At 40.9% G+C, this 15,546-nt stretch overlaps 3 non-coding genes across 3 annotated transcripts; 2 read left to right on the forward strand and 1 right to left on the reverse strand.

Moving 5' to 3' along the window:
* The first annotated feature begins 1,242 nt into the window (after positions 1-1,242).
* trnan-guu (transfer RNA asparagine (anticodon GUU)) lies at positions 1,243-1,316 on the forward strand. Its single transcript has one exon. It is a non-coding gene; the product is annotated as a tRNA-Asn (tRNA).
* Positions 1,317-8,627: 7,311 nt separating this feature from the next.
* On the forward strand, positions 8,628-8,709 carry trnal-aag (transfer RNA leucine (anticodon AAG)). Its single transcript has one exon. It is a non-coding gene; the product is annotated as a tRNA-Leu (tRNA).
* A 1,015-nt stretch (positions 8,710-9,724) lies between these two features.
* trnat-agu (transfer RNA threonine (anticodon AGU)) lies at positions 9,725-9,798 on the reverse strand. The gene has a single exon. It is a non-coding gene; the product is annotated as a tRNA-Thr (tRNA).
* Between the last annotated feature and the right edge of the window lie 5,748 nt (positions 9,799-15,546).

The following is a 15,546-nucleotide window of genomic DNA, read 5'->3' on the forward strand; positions in this document are numbered from 1 at the left end:
TTCATTTACATAACGGACATCTATTTCTGAGGAGCCTGATTTAAATCACACAACCCCGGTAGAAGTCGAATCGACAATCTCATAAACCAAAATCAGACGCGTTATCCATTAAACCACTAGCCCGTCACGTAAATGAATTGCACCATGGTGAGTTCAGTGCCGCTACTAGTAATACCCCACCCCCATCTTAAATTTCTAAGTGAGAACCGTGTTTTCTACATTTTTATCAGTTTTAAAAAATCAGTACTTTTAAGCAGACAAAGCCTTTATGTGTCGCTCTGAATTTCTAATTGATTTAGAATCCCAAGAAAAAAGAGTAGGAAAGTATTAAAACAACACCGTAACGTCTTGATTTCCAATCTTCTTCCAGGTTCAGGCCATGTACAATAAAATGACATAATCAGTTGAGTCATGCCGAGGCTGAAAGTTTAAACCTCACCTGGAGCAGCCTGGATTTCTGTCTTGACAAAAAAAGCATTTTGTTCCACAACGGCGTGAAATGATCACGTCTTTCACTCTACTTCTCTCTAGTAGTAAAGCTTATCTTGCTAGGTGAGCATTTGCTCCGGTAAATTAGGTAACTTTTCATGTTAACTCACTTCTTCTAAACACAACATTTCCTGGTGCATGTTTTCTCCATGAAAAAATACATTTTCCCTTAGATGATTTCTCATTTAGTTTCATCAAAGAGTACAGAAAGAAGAAAGAAAGGAAAAGTGTCATAAATGAACTCTGTCGCCCTTGGGAGATGTCAAGCACATTGGACATGAAAAGTGCCCAATAAAAGCCATTTCTCTTATGGTCAGGGCTCCTGTTCCGTGTAAAGGAGGCAGCTTGCTCAGCCGGCAGACTCAGGGCTTACTGAACGCAGATGGCTCAGAGCGGTGTGTCCAAGCAGCTGTAAAAAAGGAGAATTCTGCCGGCACCGTAGCTGAGTCAGTTTAAGTACCTGTCTAGTTAACTGGAGATCCTGGCTCCACATCCCAGCTGTGACTTTCTTCCTGTCTTTTTGTGCAGAAACTACCATCTTGGACAACCGCACAGGGCTTGATTTAGTTTAATGCATGAATGCATTTCCTTTCTGCAACAACTTGTTTTTCAAGAAATTCATGCAGCTTGTGAAAAATGAAATTTAATTCTTGGCTATCAGAGCAGAAGGAATATTGCCGACTGGCAAGAAAATGCAAGCTATGTTTATTTTTTGAGTGGAACGGTGCGAATGGAGTAGAGCATTTCTCGTCAGTCCCTGTGGCGCAATCGGTGAGCACATTCAGCTGTTAACTGAAAGGTTGGTGGTTCAAGCCCACCCAGGGACGATCTTCTTATTATTGTCAATGTAAATACTGCCTCCGCTAAAGCCGAAACCTTAACCCTCTTTATATTTACCGAAAATGCGAGTCTTTTGCCCGTGTCCAAGAACAACACTTGAGACCGGGGAAGTCCAATAGTGATCAACACCGCAACTCCCCAGACAACCATATTCACCCATGGAAACGTATCTTTGAAGGGCTGGCGGGAGATATCATTTACAGTACAGTAAAGAAAGTAATACTGAAGGGCTGGAAGTCCTGGAAAGGGTTAATAGAAGCTTCTTGCTTCTGCCCTGGAACAGAGCCCACAGCTGCCAGATCAGTGACCCCTGAGCCCAGTTCACAGAGAGGAGAACCAGGAGCTCTTTTATGTCTCTAAGAGGGCTGGGAGAAAGGAGAAAAGGGGGAGATGTGACTTGAGTCCAGGCTGTTCTGTCTGATATTGTTCATGTAGCAGCACTGATCGTCTGAATATCTTCTGGTTCTGGATTGTGAGGATAGAGAGCAGTACAGAGTTGAGCTTCTGTCTGAGTGTGAGTCTAAGCTGTGAATCTGACTGAGAAGAGAATAATGTTTTTTTTTTATTCTGCCTCAGAATTTTTCTTCTTTGCCAAGTGGTGTTACATCCCCTTCAGATACTCTGCACAGACTGCCAGAGAGAAGAGGAGAGAGAGATGGACAGATAAGAGCACACGCAGCTAGAGAGACATACAGTACGTCTTGATTTACTTTGAAGCAAGTGTTCATTTCCCTTCTGGAACAAGTTGTTTCTGAACTTCAAGAAATTCAAACAACTTATGAAAGATAAAATACAAGTCTTGCTTATCAGGACAGAAGAAATACCGCAGGAAAATGACAGTGATTTTTCTCCTTTAAACGAAAAGTGGAGAAAAACAACGACAGTGCATTTCCGTCGGCTTGATTTAGCTTAATACAAGTATTCACTTCCTTTTCTGTAGATTACAGCCTGCAAAAGATGAAATAAAGTTATTGGTTATTCATGGTCAGTGCAGGAGAAATACTGCTGGCTGGCAGGAAAATGTCAGTATTTTATTTTAACTACAAATGTGTGAATGGCAAAAAGCAATGTGAGTGTGTTTCTGTGCAGTTGTTAAACAAAGGGCTGGTGGTTCAAACCCACTCAGGGATGTGCTTCAGATTGTTCTGCTATAACCATAATCTCTTCTTAAACTTGATGGGATTTCTTTGCAAACCCTCTTGATCTTTGCAGGAAATGTGCATTTTACTCGTGTGGAACTACATGTAAACAATTAAGTACCTAAGTCAATGTTCAAGAGAACCATTTTCACGTGTGGAATTTTATCTTCAACTGGCTGTCAGGAGAATTCATTTATACACCCGTTGTATCCTTAGCAAAAATATTTTAAAATTAGATCACAGATTTGTTTGGAGAACTTGACAATCCTTGACAATCATTAAATGAGCATTATACAAATGTGCGTTGATATTTTGTATATGTACCTTAATTGTAATAAATATAAACATAATTGCTTTGATATGGATGTTCATTTGAAGGATTTGAGGAAACTATCAAGGATCTCAGAACAACCAAAGATACATTTGGGCATCTGCTATTGGTAAAGATTAACGAATACAGTAAGTGTGAAGCTTGCACACACACGAGAGAAAAAAAACAGTTTAACTTCACGTCATTAAACTGACGGTGTGTATAGCAGAGGAGGTTTTCGATCCATCAATCTCTGGGTTATGGGCCCAGCACACTTCCGCTGCGCCACTCTGCTGTCATAGTGTGATTCAACACAACTGCTCTATCTTTGCTTTCTAAAAGTGCGCCCGAGATGAAAAGTCTAAACGGTAAACGCAGACGTCACTTTGAGCACTTGGTCTTTTATAGTACAAATATCACACGCTGCACTACATGGGCGTGTCTTCAAGATCGTTGTGAACCAAAGCTTCTGCTTTCCGAGGCAACTGATTCTTTCGTCGTTAATTCCCAAATCTTCAATGAGAATCAGTGAAACGAAAACCAAACACATGTACACACTCGCGTCCTAGCCTGAAAGAAAAATTATGGAAGCATTTGAGGAATAACAAGAGTAGTCTGAACAGCTCCAACCTATCAACTGTTCAACAGTGATCGCTCCGTCTACACCCAGTTTATAACACTGAAAATGATTCAGGAAGCAAAGCAAAGTTCTAAAACCAGCGGTTGAAAAGCGTCTAGATACATAAAATGACAATTTCTCAAAAGTAAAATCTTAATCTTTTAAATATTGTCATCCATATATTTTAGTTTTTCTCTTTTTTACATAACACGCTTTCGAGAAATAGACTGTCTTGTAATGAAAGCTGCATTAGAAAATGTGTACCTAAATTAAAATCGGGTTTATGTCTTTTGCGTTATTCAGCTTTCTTAGCGCTTGGGTCTCGATTCAGATATTGCAATGAAAGCAACAGGGGAGTACGTTTTCCTTTCCTAAATCAAAGGTGATCTGCTCACAAGGAAGTATAAAAACTTCAGCGTTTACGTTTTGAAGACCGCAAATTGTCGAAACAATATTGCTTCATAAGCTAATAAGTAACGTTTCTGAGCACGCAATGTATTACTAATGCTGTTATTAATAAAAAAAAGCTTAAATTTAATTAATGGAATTTGGACGGCTCAAAGTAGTCTATTCCTTGTACAACTTTACTTGCCCGCTGAGTAGAGTTTTAAGCAACGGCAGCAGATGTAGCAGTAATAGCAACAGCGTATAGTGTCACAATACACTCTATGAAAGAATTGCGGCATCAGATCGTTTTGTTCTGTTGAAGCTACCTACAGGCTCTGAACTGTTGACATTGGCTGTGATCTTCTTTTTTCAAGTTTCATGAAATTCTTCACATATTTGAAATATTTAATTCGGGTTCGCCTAATACACGGTGCAAACCGTACCTGCAGCAGAATGCTGTGGCACATGAATCCGTTTTATTTATCGGTTGTAAGTATTGAGGAGCGTACTACAAATCGAGCAAGCGAAAAGAAAATTAAACAGGAGTCACTCAGTTATGTAGTTTTGAGACTATATATCTGACTTTCAGTTTGAAGCGGTACAATGGATTCCAGGTCACATTCGTTCTTGATTCAGGATATATATGAGTGTGCTAATGGTTAAAACTGTGTTTACATGAGGTACAAGCGGTAACATTTTCATTGCGAGAAGAAAGTCAGTCCGTGCGCATTTCTCAGCGTGCACATTGTCAGGAACACTAAACCCACAGTGCCAGCAAACCTTTCGATAGTCTGTAGGTACTGCCATTGCAAATGTAACAGGTTGTTCATACACACATATGATATCGTTGCTATCTCGTAATTAGGTGATAATTTGGTATTTCTTAATTAGGTGAATTCAGGATTTTTTTCCTTGGTGGCAACAATGCGCTTCCGCAATAAATCATAGACTCTGCTTTTAAAATAGCTGCACCAGGCACATGGACACAGATAAACACAGATTTAAAATTCAGGAATATGAATGGTCAATTGCTTACAGTTGGGTTTTTTACGTTTCGTATTTTGCGATTTGTGTATCAATCTTTTAACAATTCATTAAAATGCTAACAATATGTAAAATAAAAACAACAGCACCGTTAAATGCTGGGGAGACGGGTAGTTTTTTTAACAATCAGATTCCAATCTCTAATGCTGTGTGTGAGAGCTTACGTAACTTTCCTTTTCTCACATTTTCTGACAACTATTCCAAAGGGGAACCCTGTCAACTCCTAACACTTTTACAAAATCTGCCTGCGTTTCATTTTTGTTGTTTTATTTTTTTAAAAGTTCAATATTGATCGTAACTAAAGAAAATAATGATCACGAACAAAAAAAAGGGCTGAAGATGCGAGTCGCTCTTGAATCAGAGCTGGGTGACACGGGCTTCTGTTCTGATATGGTTGTACGAGAAGCAGGAGGAATCGCTTCACTCATATGGAGGATGAACTGAATCAGGAGCGAGACATGTCAATCAGGCAGGAGTTGAACCAACAATCTCCTGATGAAAAAGCGTTATCCATTAAGCTACTGTCCCTGGTCTTATGACTTAACTTCACCATAGAGAACTCAGCGTCACTACTAGTAATACATCACCTCCAGTCCAAAATTTCTAAGCAAAAAAATATAATATATATATAATTATACGTATATATAATATCTTTAAAAAAGACAAAGGATTTGTGTGTCGCGCTAAAATTCCGCTTAATTCTGAATGCAAATAAAAACCATTTTCTTCCAAGAAATCATATTTTTTTCCCATCCTTCATACTATACGTGTCTCTTGTAGTCGTAAAGCATTTTGATTTAAAGCGGAGCCTGATACACGATACCGTCTGGTTTCAGCCTCGCAAACACGTCCGGACCCCCGCTGAACGATCACCAATCAATAACATTCGAACTCTGATCCTGCGCTCCCGTTCATTTGTGAGAGGAGAAGACACTGAAATAGTCGTGTGAAAGTGGATTGTGCACCTGCGCCACTGCTGTAGTAGTAGCATACAAACGCTCATACTAATCCACCACACGCTGGAAGCTCTGGAAGGCAACGTAAATATTGCTCTGCCAGTTGGATGATTAGGTATACACGCTATATTTTAATTTAAATATAAATTGAACCTATCAAAAAATCGATTTTAGATTCTAAATCGATTAATGTTAAAACGAATAAAGCTAATGTTTTTTTCAGGGCTATATCTACTTTATTTAAAAGAAGTCTATCGTGATTGTAAAAATTAGATAAGGTGTACCAGCACAGGGAATGAGAATGAGCTCATTCCAGCCCCCAGCAGAATCCGTTCTGGTTTGGTCAGTGTCAGTGTTTGGATCGCAATGTGAAAAAAAAATCGCTCTCATCGTGTGACTTCAACTAGAGGAAGGGAAGATATCATGTTTAAAAAAATCAGGACTGAAGATAATGGGAACAGAATCGGGGGCCTCACACTTGTCAAATTATAAAATAATAATAATTAAAATATCAGGTTGTTTTATGCAGCAATTTGTGCATAGTACGTCTTATTTTTCTTACAATAAAACAACAGCCTACTGTAGGTCATGCTATGTCTGTCTCTTGTTTGTATATAAATGAATGTCTTTGACAACTTTAATGTTAGTTTTTAATTTAGTTTTACGATGTAGGTCATGCGTTAACATATGCACGAACATGCGAAATGTCTCACTCCTGATTCAGCTCATGCTCTGTAGGAGTGAAGAGATTCCTCCTGTTTCTTGTACAGCCATATCAAAACAGAAGCCTGTGTCACCCAGCTTTTTTTCTGTTATTTTCTTTAGTTATGATCAATATTGAACATTTTCGAAGAAAAAGAAAAATAATCAAACACACAGGCAGGGTTTCGAAAAGTATTAGGAGTTGACAGGGTGCCCCTTCGGAATAGTCATCAGAAAATGTGAGTTACGCAAACTCTCACACACTCTCCCCGTCGGTAATCAAACCCCAGTTTCCCGTGTGATAGGCAGGGATACACACCACTTTACTAACTAGGAGCGCTTGCTAGCTAGGCATTTACTCTTAAGGCTGCTACTGTTTCGGATTTCGACTTTTATTTTCATTCCTTCCAGAGGAGCGCATGAAAACGAGTTTCCAGCTGCGCCATCCACACTCCTGCTCCGCTATTGTCACAGCTCCTCCTTGTGCACGACCAACACCCATGGAGTCGGTTGTTTCATCTTTACTAATTAGGTTTTCAAAGGCTGGAAGTAGGACACAAGACACGCGAACCCTATAAGCATCCTTATCTGCTTCCAGCTGCGAAATGTCATTCGTGGATGCTGAATAATTTATTTCCAAGGCAGCAGTTTCAAGCAACTTAGCGTTTTAAAAGTAGAGCAGTGCGTTTCCATGTTTATGCAGGCACACAACGACGTAAGGAGATTCCCGTACTCGGCAGGACTTGAACCTGCACAGGGAGACCCTGATGGACTTCAAGTCTATCGCCTTAACCACAAAAATACAGCAGAACTCTTCAAACCAGATAAAACTGGCGACTTAAGTGTTCCCATCTGTTTCCACTACAGGCTTCCGCTTTACTAACTGAGATATCTGAGAAGCGAAAGCTTATTTTACACATACAGCCCAATCTCAAGGTTGTGAATTCGAGCTCCACGCTGGCGAGAAATTCCATAGGTAATGATAAAATTTACTTGCATGCTAATCAATAGAAATATTAATAAACTATTCCCGATACCAGTTTCACAGTGACTTTGTAGGTGACGTATTCTTTATGAGAATAAGGTTTCGTATGCGATCAATAACAGCACCAGAAAGAAAAGACCTTCCACTAAGGGAATTCACTAAGTGAAGCCGAGACGTAATCAGAAAATAGACATTTAATCACTTTGCATGTTCTTTAGTGTTTTTATATATACATACCGATAGACGTTCAAGGCGTTCTAGTCGCTGTACTCTTCCTAGATTATCTAAACGAAATCACAGTACAGTACAGGACTCGCAGTGAGGAGCTCACGCAACGACTACTCTTGAACACAACAAAAGTAAAGGCACACGGCACATCTGTGGCACATCACGTCCGAGTTTAGTGACAACTACCTTAGAGATTGTAAGATGGGAAGCTTTTAGATCACTTTTTTAAAAGTTCAAGCAGACCCGAAGAGACATTTCAGAATCCCAGTCAAATCCAGTACGATTGCTGGATCCTTCAAATTCGACTGAACTATAGCACAGATCTGCAGTCCACCATTAGAATACTGTGGGTGTGTTGTATAAGCCATACCGCCCAAAATAGTTCTAAAACAGGAGACGCATCCTCGTTTAGGAATGTGGTATAAAGTGAAATGGTCTGGGAAGAGTCCTACGTTTGAACAGTTCAAAATAGACGTAAAGGGGTATTTACGGACTCTTTCGAAATGTAAGAGCAAGCTGTGCGGACCTTATCTTTATTTACCTTGTGTAATCGTTTTCCAAAAAGTGTAATTGTATTATAGCATGTGCCCCTGACGATTTTCTTGATACGTTATATGTGCTCTTGTTTGTATTGTATGTAGTTTTATTGTTCAAATAAAAAATACAAGACACAACTTTCCGGATGCGGCTGCTGTAAAAATAAAATGACATCAAGGGTGCTGTACACAGAGGTCTGAAACCTGCTTCGCAGAAGATCTTTATCCAGAGGTGTTAAAGAAGTCGAGATCTCGCCATGAGAGGGGAAGCATCTCAGAAAAAGCAGGTGCAGTCGATTCCACGGTCATAACGCCACTAAGTCGGGCGACAAGAGCAAAACCCAACCGGCTTCCTCCAGGCAAGTAGTGAGACAAAGAGAGAGGGCACAGCGGGTAGCGTGGCCGAGCGGTCTAAGGCGCTGGATTAAGGCTCCAGTCTCTTTGGGGGCGTGGGTTCGAATCCCACCGCTGCCAGGTGCTTCTGTCGAGACCTCCTTTCAGCTGACGTCAGACGAAAGGGAGGGAGCTGCTTTTTGGCCGTCTCTCGAGAAACTAAGCAAAGTGTTTAAAGATACTTTCTCAGCTTGACATCAAGGCACAAACCAAAATCCTTCTTGCGTCCTCTCAACCTAAATGCGTTTTGCCATTTTTTGCGTTATGCAGGGAACGACGTCTACCGAGATCACTTTTGTGTCAATGCAAATCGTAGTGTTCCCTCCGCTTTAATGTTGGTTGTACTGGCGTGCTACTTCTGTCTGTGAAACTTGAATGTTCTGCTTCTTCACACCGAATCGTTGGCGGGGGTTGAGCTTGTTAAATCTTTGCGCATAGCGCTCCTTGGAAGTACTTTGTCCAAGTTCAAAAGCGATCGTGGGATTTACTTCATGCGTTCAAAAAGCATGCCTCGCACGACAGATTTAAATGGGGAATGGAGTCTGCTTCTTGCTGTTTTTCCTGTGGTTGCAGTTACAAAGTTGATCGTGCTTTCACATTCTGTTAAATTCTGTATTCACTGGCTGAGCTTTATCAGTTGGTTCGAAAAGGAATGTCTGCTTCGGTTCCAGAAAACTCATCTGTAGTGTGTTTTTTTCCGTGCCCATGGCAGTCTTTTAAAGCTGGTAGTAATGGCGGCGAAGTTAATTTTTTATCCGCTTTAAAATAATAAGGACGGGCTGGGGCGAGCTCCATTTACCACTCTTTCAGCTAACCGCCGAACTCGCAAACTGATTACACTGCAGAGCCACAGGCGCCTCGCTTTTCTCCATTCTCTGGGTCAGGGTGAAAAAAAAACTTTGCTGGTATTAGCTGGCCTGCTGGGAGCACCTCTTCTTCACTGATAAGCAAGATTTGTGTTTCATCTTTCGCAAGCTGTATAGATTTCTTTCAATACAAGTTGTTCCAGAAAGGAAACGAACACTTGCATTCACCTGGATTAAAAGGCATGGGATTTGCCCGTAAGGATACATTCTGTACAGTAAGACAGGAAGAAAGGCACCGCTGGGAATCGGACCCAGGATCTCCTGTTTACTAGACAGGCGCTTTAGCCAACTAAGCCACGGCGCCAGCAAAGTGCTGTCCTTTGACAGCCACTTGGACACGTCTCAACTGCTCTGAGACATCTGCGTTCGGTGTGCACCAAGCCTGCTCGCCTTGCAAGTTGCCTCATTTACATGCGATAGCTCCACCACTAAGAGAAAGGATGAGAAATGGCTTTTATCTGGCACTTTTCATGTCAGAGGATCTCAATCTGCTTTCCGTGTACAAGAGGATGTCCAACTCATGTAGCTAAAGACGTAGACGACAGTGCTCCACTGAAATCTTGATCTCACAACCCTCGGCATGACTCCGCTGTGTTCTGCTTTAGACAAAAGGGGGGAAAAGACTTGTTTCATCACACGTTTTGCACTGTATACGGTGTTTGCAGTGCTCTTTCTTAAATGAAAACCAGGAATCGGCACCATATGAGGTGAGACTAGATAATATTGGAACAAGTAGCCTCGCCATTCCATGCGTGATGTGAGCAAAGTGTAATTCCTGTCTTTATAGTGTGCTTGTTAGAGACTTAGCTGGCACCCAGAGCGCTTTAAATCCGGGAGTCAGCAGCCCAAGACAAGAGAGCTTCCTTCGTCTATGTTTTTTGCGTGGAGGGGGGAAACCATGCGTGTGCTGCAAACGATCTTAGTATCGAAGTGCCGTCCCACATAACCGATCCGAACAATCTGCTTTACAGAGGAGCACTGCCGGAGCTTATGGTTGGCAAACTAAAGACCAGACCGACCTCTTCTGTGACTCTTGAACACTGAATCTCAAGATTGTGAATTCAAGCTCCACGCTGGCGGGAAATTCCATAGGTAATGATCACATTTTCTTGCATGCTAATCAAAAGAAATATTAAGAAACTTTTCCCCATACCAGTTTTTTACAAAAGTAAAGGCACACGGCACATGTGTGCCACATCACGTCCGAGTTTAGTGACAACTACCTCAGAGATTGTAAGCTGGGTAGTTTCAGATCAGATCATTTGTTTATCAAAGTTTCAAGCAAACCCAAATAGTTTTGCAAGAGACATTTCAGTATCCCAGTCAAATCCAGTACGATTGCTGGATCCTTCGAATTCGACTGAACTATAGCACAGATCTGCAGTCCACCATTAGAATACTGTGGGTGTGTTGTATAAGCCATCCTGCCCAAAATAGTTCTAAAACAGGAGATGCATTCTCGTTTAGGAACGTGAGATAAAGTGAAATGATATGGGAAGAGTCCTACGTTTGAACAGTTCAAAATAGACGTAAAGGGGTATTTACGGACTCTTTCGAAATGTAAGAACAAGCTGTGCGGACCTTATCTTTATTTACCTTGTGTAATCCTTTTTCATAAAGTGTAATTGTATTATAGCATGTGCCCCTGCCGATGTTATTGATATTTTATATGTGCTCTTGTTTGTATTGTATGTAGTTTTGTTGTTTTCAGCTGACTTCAAATGAAAGGGAATTAATTGCTTTTTCACAGTCTCTCGAGAAACTCAGTTTTAATGCCCTCCATTTTAATGTTGGTTGTGCTTGCGTGCTGCTTCTGTCTGTGAAACTTGAATGTTCTGCTTCTTCACACCGAATCGTTGGCAGGGGTTGAGCTTGTTATACAATAATTATAATAAATAACTTTATTTTATATTGCACCTTTAAAGGTGGCAATCTACATGAGAGCGCATGTAACAGCACAGGACACCCAGTTAGGAGCTCACACAGCTTTCAGCTCAGTGCGCAGCGCTCTCTTGCCTTCCTGAAGATGACGTTAAACTAGTTAAAATCATGTGATAATTAACAAAGCTTAATAGTGAAATAGCCAGCACAAATGGTTGCGTTTGTGATTATGTCACTTCTCTACTACAGCAGTGTCGATAAAAGAAACTCTGAAACCACTAAAGCACTGCACAACTGAATTCGGGAGAATAATATTAGGGATTCTGAGCGATGTCTGCATACAAGCAATCCAATACAGATGCTGAAGTCTTTAAATATTGACTCTCCCTGTTGTGCTGCCTTTTCCTTGAAGGAAAACTATTCAACTGGAAGAATGTTTATCGCAGGTTTAAAACTTGCTGTTGCTATTTGGAGAAATCCACAAACCCGTGTTTTTCTTGTGTTTTAAAAGACAGCCATACCCACTGACAAAATAACGACACTGCTGCTGATTTTTTCCGGAGCCGAATCACAGTTGACCTTTGTGAACCAATTGATGAAGCCGACCCAGTGAATTCTATGGCAGAAGGTGGAAGAGCGTTCAACTTTATAACTACCGCAACCACAGGAACAACAGCAAGAAGCAGAATCAATTTCCCATTGAATGGTGCTGTTGTTTAAGGTATGCGTTGTGAACGCATGCAGAGAATCCCACAATTTCTTCTAAACTTGATAAAGTATTCCTGATGGAGCGCTGTGTGCAAAGATTTCATAAACTGTACTCCTGCTGACAATTCGGTGTGAAAAAGCAGAGCATTCGAGTTTCACTGACAAAAGCTGAATGCAAGACAAAAGCAATATTAAATGGAATTGACAGCACACTACGATTCGCACTGACTGGAAAGTTATCTCGGCAGCTGTTGTTCCCCGCATGAAACTGAAAGGGTCAATGAGCATTTCTGTTGAGAAGACAAATTAAAGCTTTTTTCTGCCTTGATGTTGAGCTGACAAAGACTATCTTGAAAGATATCCCAATCTCTCGACAGACTGTTGAATAAATTCTTAACTGATCAAGTTCTCATCGTTAGCAAGGTCTTAACATAGAAGAAACTGGCAGCAGCGGAATTTGAACCCATGCCTCCGAAAAGAGTGTAGCCTAAAATCCAGCACCTTAGACCACTCAGCCACACTACCTTCTGCAGCACATTCCTTCCTCACATTACTCAATTAAAGAACACTGGGCTTTAGCTCTTGTCCAACATGGAAACGACTGTACCTTCGTTTTATGAGATATTTCCTGTCACTTGGTGAAATCTCAACTTCTTTGGCAGCTCTGAATATAGTTCTTCTTTGGAGCAGACTTCAGACCTTTTATTTAATTTATAAAGGAGGGCGCATTCCAAAATGTGTAATTCCTGTTTTAGAAAAGCTCTGGGCAGTGTGTCTTCTTTTAACGCACAAACAGTGTTCTAACTGTATACTGTAGATCAGTGCAGCTATCGTACTGGATTTAGCTGGGATTCTCAAATTTTTCTTAAGAAGGTATTCAGGGTTGCTTAAAACTTGAATAAAAAAGTGATCTGAAACTACCTACTGTACCTTCCAATCTCTGATGTTGCTGTAACTAAACTCGGATGTGGTCTTTTGCAGATGTGCAGTGTGCCTTTACTCTTGTCGTATTAAACATTACCTCTGTTGTTGGGCAGAGTTGAAGGGGAACAAACTGCACAGAAAATTACGGAACGATAAAATGTTTCTACACTTCAAAATGTCCCTTTAAAACCCTCCTCACACACGTCGGTGTGGGGAGTGGGCAGGTAGAGAGGTTTTACAGATGCTCATGATATTTCTCATGGGGTGTTACCTGTTGTAGTATCTCTCTCTGCGCCTCTGCGGCTGAAGTGTGAGGTAACGTTTTGAACAGCCTCTTTGTCTTACAAAACAAGAAATGAAAATCAACTGGTAAATTGAACAGTGCAGTAATCAGCACGATATACAGTAGGAAGCAATTAAACAAAAGATTAGCAAAAATTGAAGTTGAGTAGATTGGAGTAAGAAATTAATTCTATTTGTAAGCAAACGAGAACCTGCGCTGGGCATGAATCACACCAATCTTTCAGCATTTCTGAAACGTTTGATTGAATTGACAAAGAAATCCTCTCCCGATCTTCATCTTTGAAAAGGGTAACCTTTTGAGCCAGCAGGTGTAACACTGCAAAGCTGCCTGTTTCTCACAGATGTTTGAAACTGTAGATAACATTTTGCATGTTTGGTGCCATGGCTTAGCTGGTTAGTGTGCCTGACTAAAAAACAAGAGATCCTGGGTGTGAATCCCAGTGGTAACTATTCATAAACAGCAGGCCAATCACTGCCAATATTTATGGAGCTCAATTTAAGGATGAAAGGATATGTATGTGTTACAGCTTTCTGCAGGTGTTTTATGTTTTAGCACAAGTGTTGGCTCTGTGGCACAATGGAGGGCGTTTTGGACTTCTAGATGTTAATAGAATTAAGTCATTCAAAGGTTGTGGGTTGGAGTCCACCCAGAGTCACATGTTATTTTGATTCAGCCTTTCGAAATCCTCTAGGGATTGGTGTTGATCAAGTCAAATAGAGGACTTCTTCTGAGTCGACAGTCGAAAATGAACAAGCGGCCACAAGGGAGAAATTAGCACTGGACCTGGTCGGTGATCGCATTATTCCTATCCTGTAGTCCTTGCACTGGTTCCCTGTCAAGTTTCATGTCGACTTTAAAATCCTCATGCTCACCTATGAGCCTCTCCATGGCTTGGCACCTCAGTACCTGTCTGAGCTCTTATTGCCCTACTCCCCTAATCGCAACCTTGGCTCTTCTAATTCTGGTCTCCTGTCTGTCCCCCAAGCCCGTCTACACTCTACGGGTGACAGGGCCTTCTCCGGTTATTCCCCCAACCTTTGGATCTCTATCCCCAAGGATATCAGAGAGTCACCTTGTCTAAACTCCTTCAAATCCAGACTCAGAGCCTCCTTCTTTAGAAGAGCCTTTAATAAACTATGCTTTACCCCTTTGCTCCTACTGTATTTAGTACCACCATCTACTGTCTCCTTTAACTGTGTATTCTCATCCTGCTTATCTTGTGTATTTTTTCATTGTATTGTTCTCATTCTGCAAAGTGCTTTGAGAAGCCACCTTTAAAGGTGCTATATAAAGTAAAGTTTATTATTATTATTATTAATAATGAACAGTGCATTTAACACTGAGCACACTTGGTCCTTCTTTGAGAAGGACTGCAGGGGTAGGGAACAAGCTTTTCACGTGTGTTGTTGAAGACCATATCATCGCTTTGTTGCAGAAAATGTCTGAATGCCATCATCGGAGTAAGGACAGGATCAGGGTTTGGGGAAGTCTTTTTGATGCCTGAAACTGTGCGGTTCCTGGTTGTAACGGCTGGCACTCTACACCTAAACAACAGAGAACACAGTTGACATCGCTGAACTGCCTAGCGGACATTTTGTCGCCTTCTTCTGACCTGTATTTAAAGCAATTCTCTAAAAACGTGGCACATTATATCTGTGGTACCTTTATGGAGGGTGAGCGCACTCATAAGGATCATAGATTCGATCACAAGCATCTAAAAATTAGCGTGAGAAAATGACATCACGCTATAAGGTTGAATGGCACGAGTTCTCCTTTTCCCTCTGTAGAAAATGTGTGTTTTAAAGGAGATGTCATGTTATTTTTTTGCCAGACAAAGCCATGCCGTAAGAACAGTGTGGTTATTTAAATGTATTGGTATGAAATTGGTTTAAATCAAAGGGATGTATCAACAAAAAATTAAGTGCTTCTTAACACAGAGATAGTTGGAGATATTTGGCAGCAGTGGGATTCCAACTTACGTCCCCAAAGAGTCTGGACCTTTAATCCAGCTCTTTAGAGTGCTCGGCTGCATTAGCCCTGACTGCCTCATACCTCACACTGGCTCAGAGAAAACTGGGTGGCTTGCAAAGACTGATAGGAGAGGAAAGGAATAAATACTTATTTTTTATCTGCTAAAAGAAGAAAGGAAATATTTGATAATTGTCTAGCAGTTGTTTTGATCAAATTATTGTAATGCAGTGGCAGGTACAATTAAGGTATAATATGTACATGAAC

Source organism: Lepisosteus platostomus, chromosome 5 (assembly GCF_059453375.1).
Source record: "Lepisosteus platostomus isolate fLepPlt1 chromosome 5, fLepPlt1.hap1, whole genome shotgun sequence".
In the NCBI taxonomy this organism is placed as follows: Eukaryota; Metazoa; Chordata; class Actinopteri; order Semionotiformes; family Lepisosteidae; genus Lepisosteus; species Lepisosteus platostomus.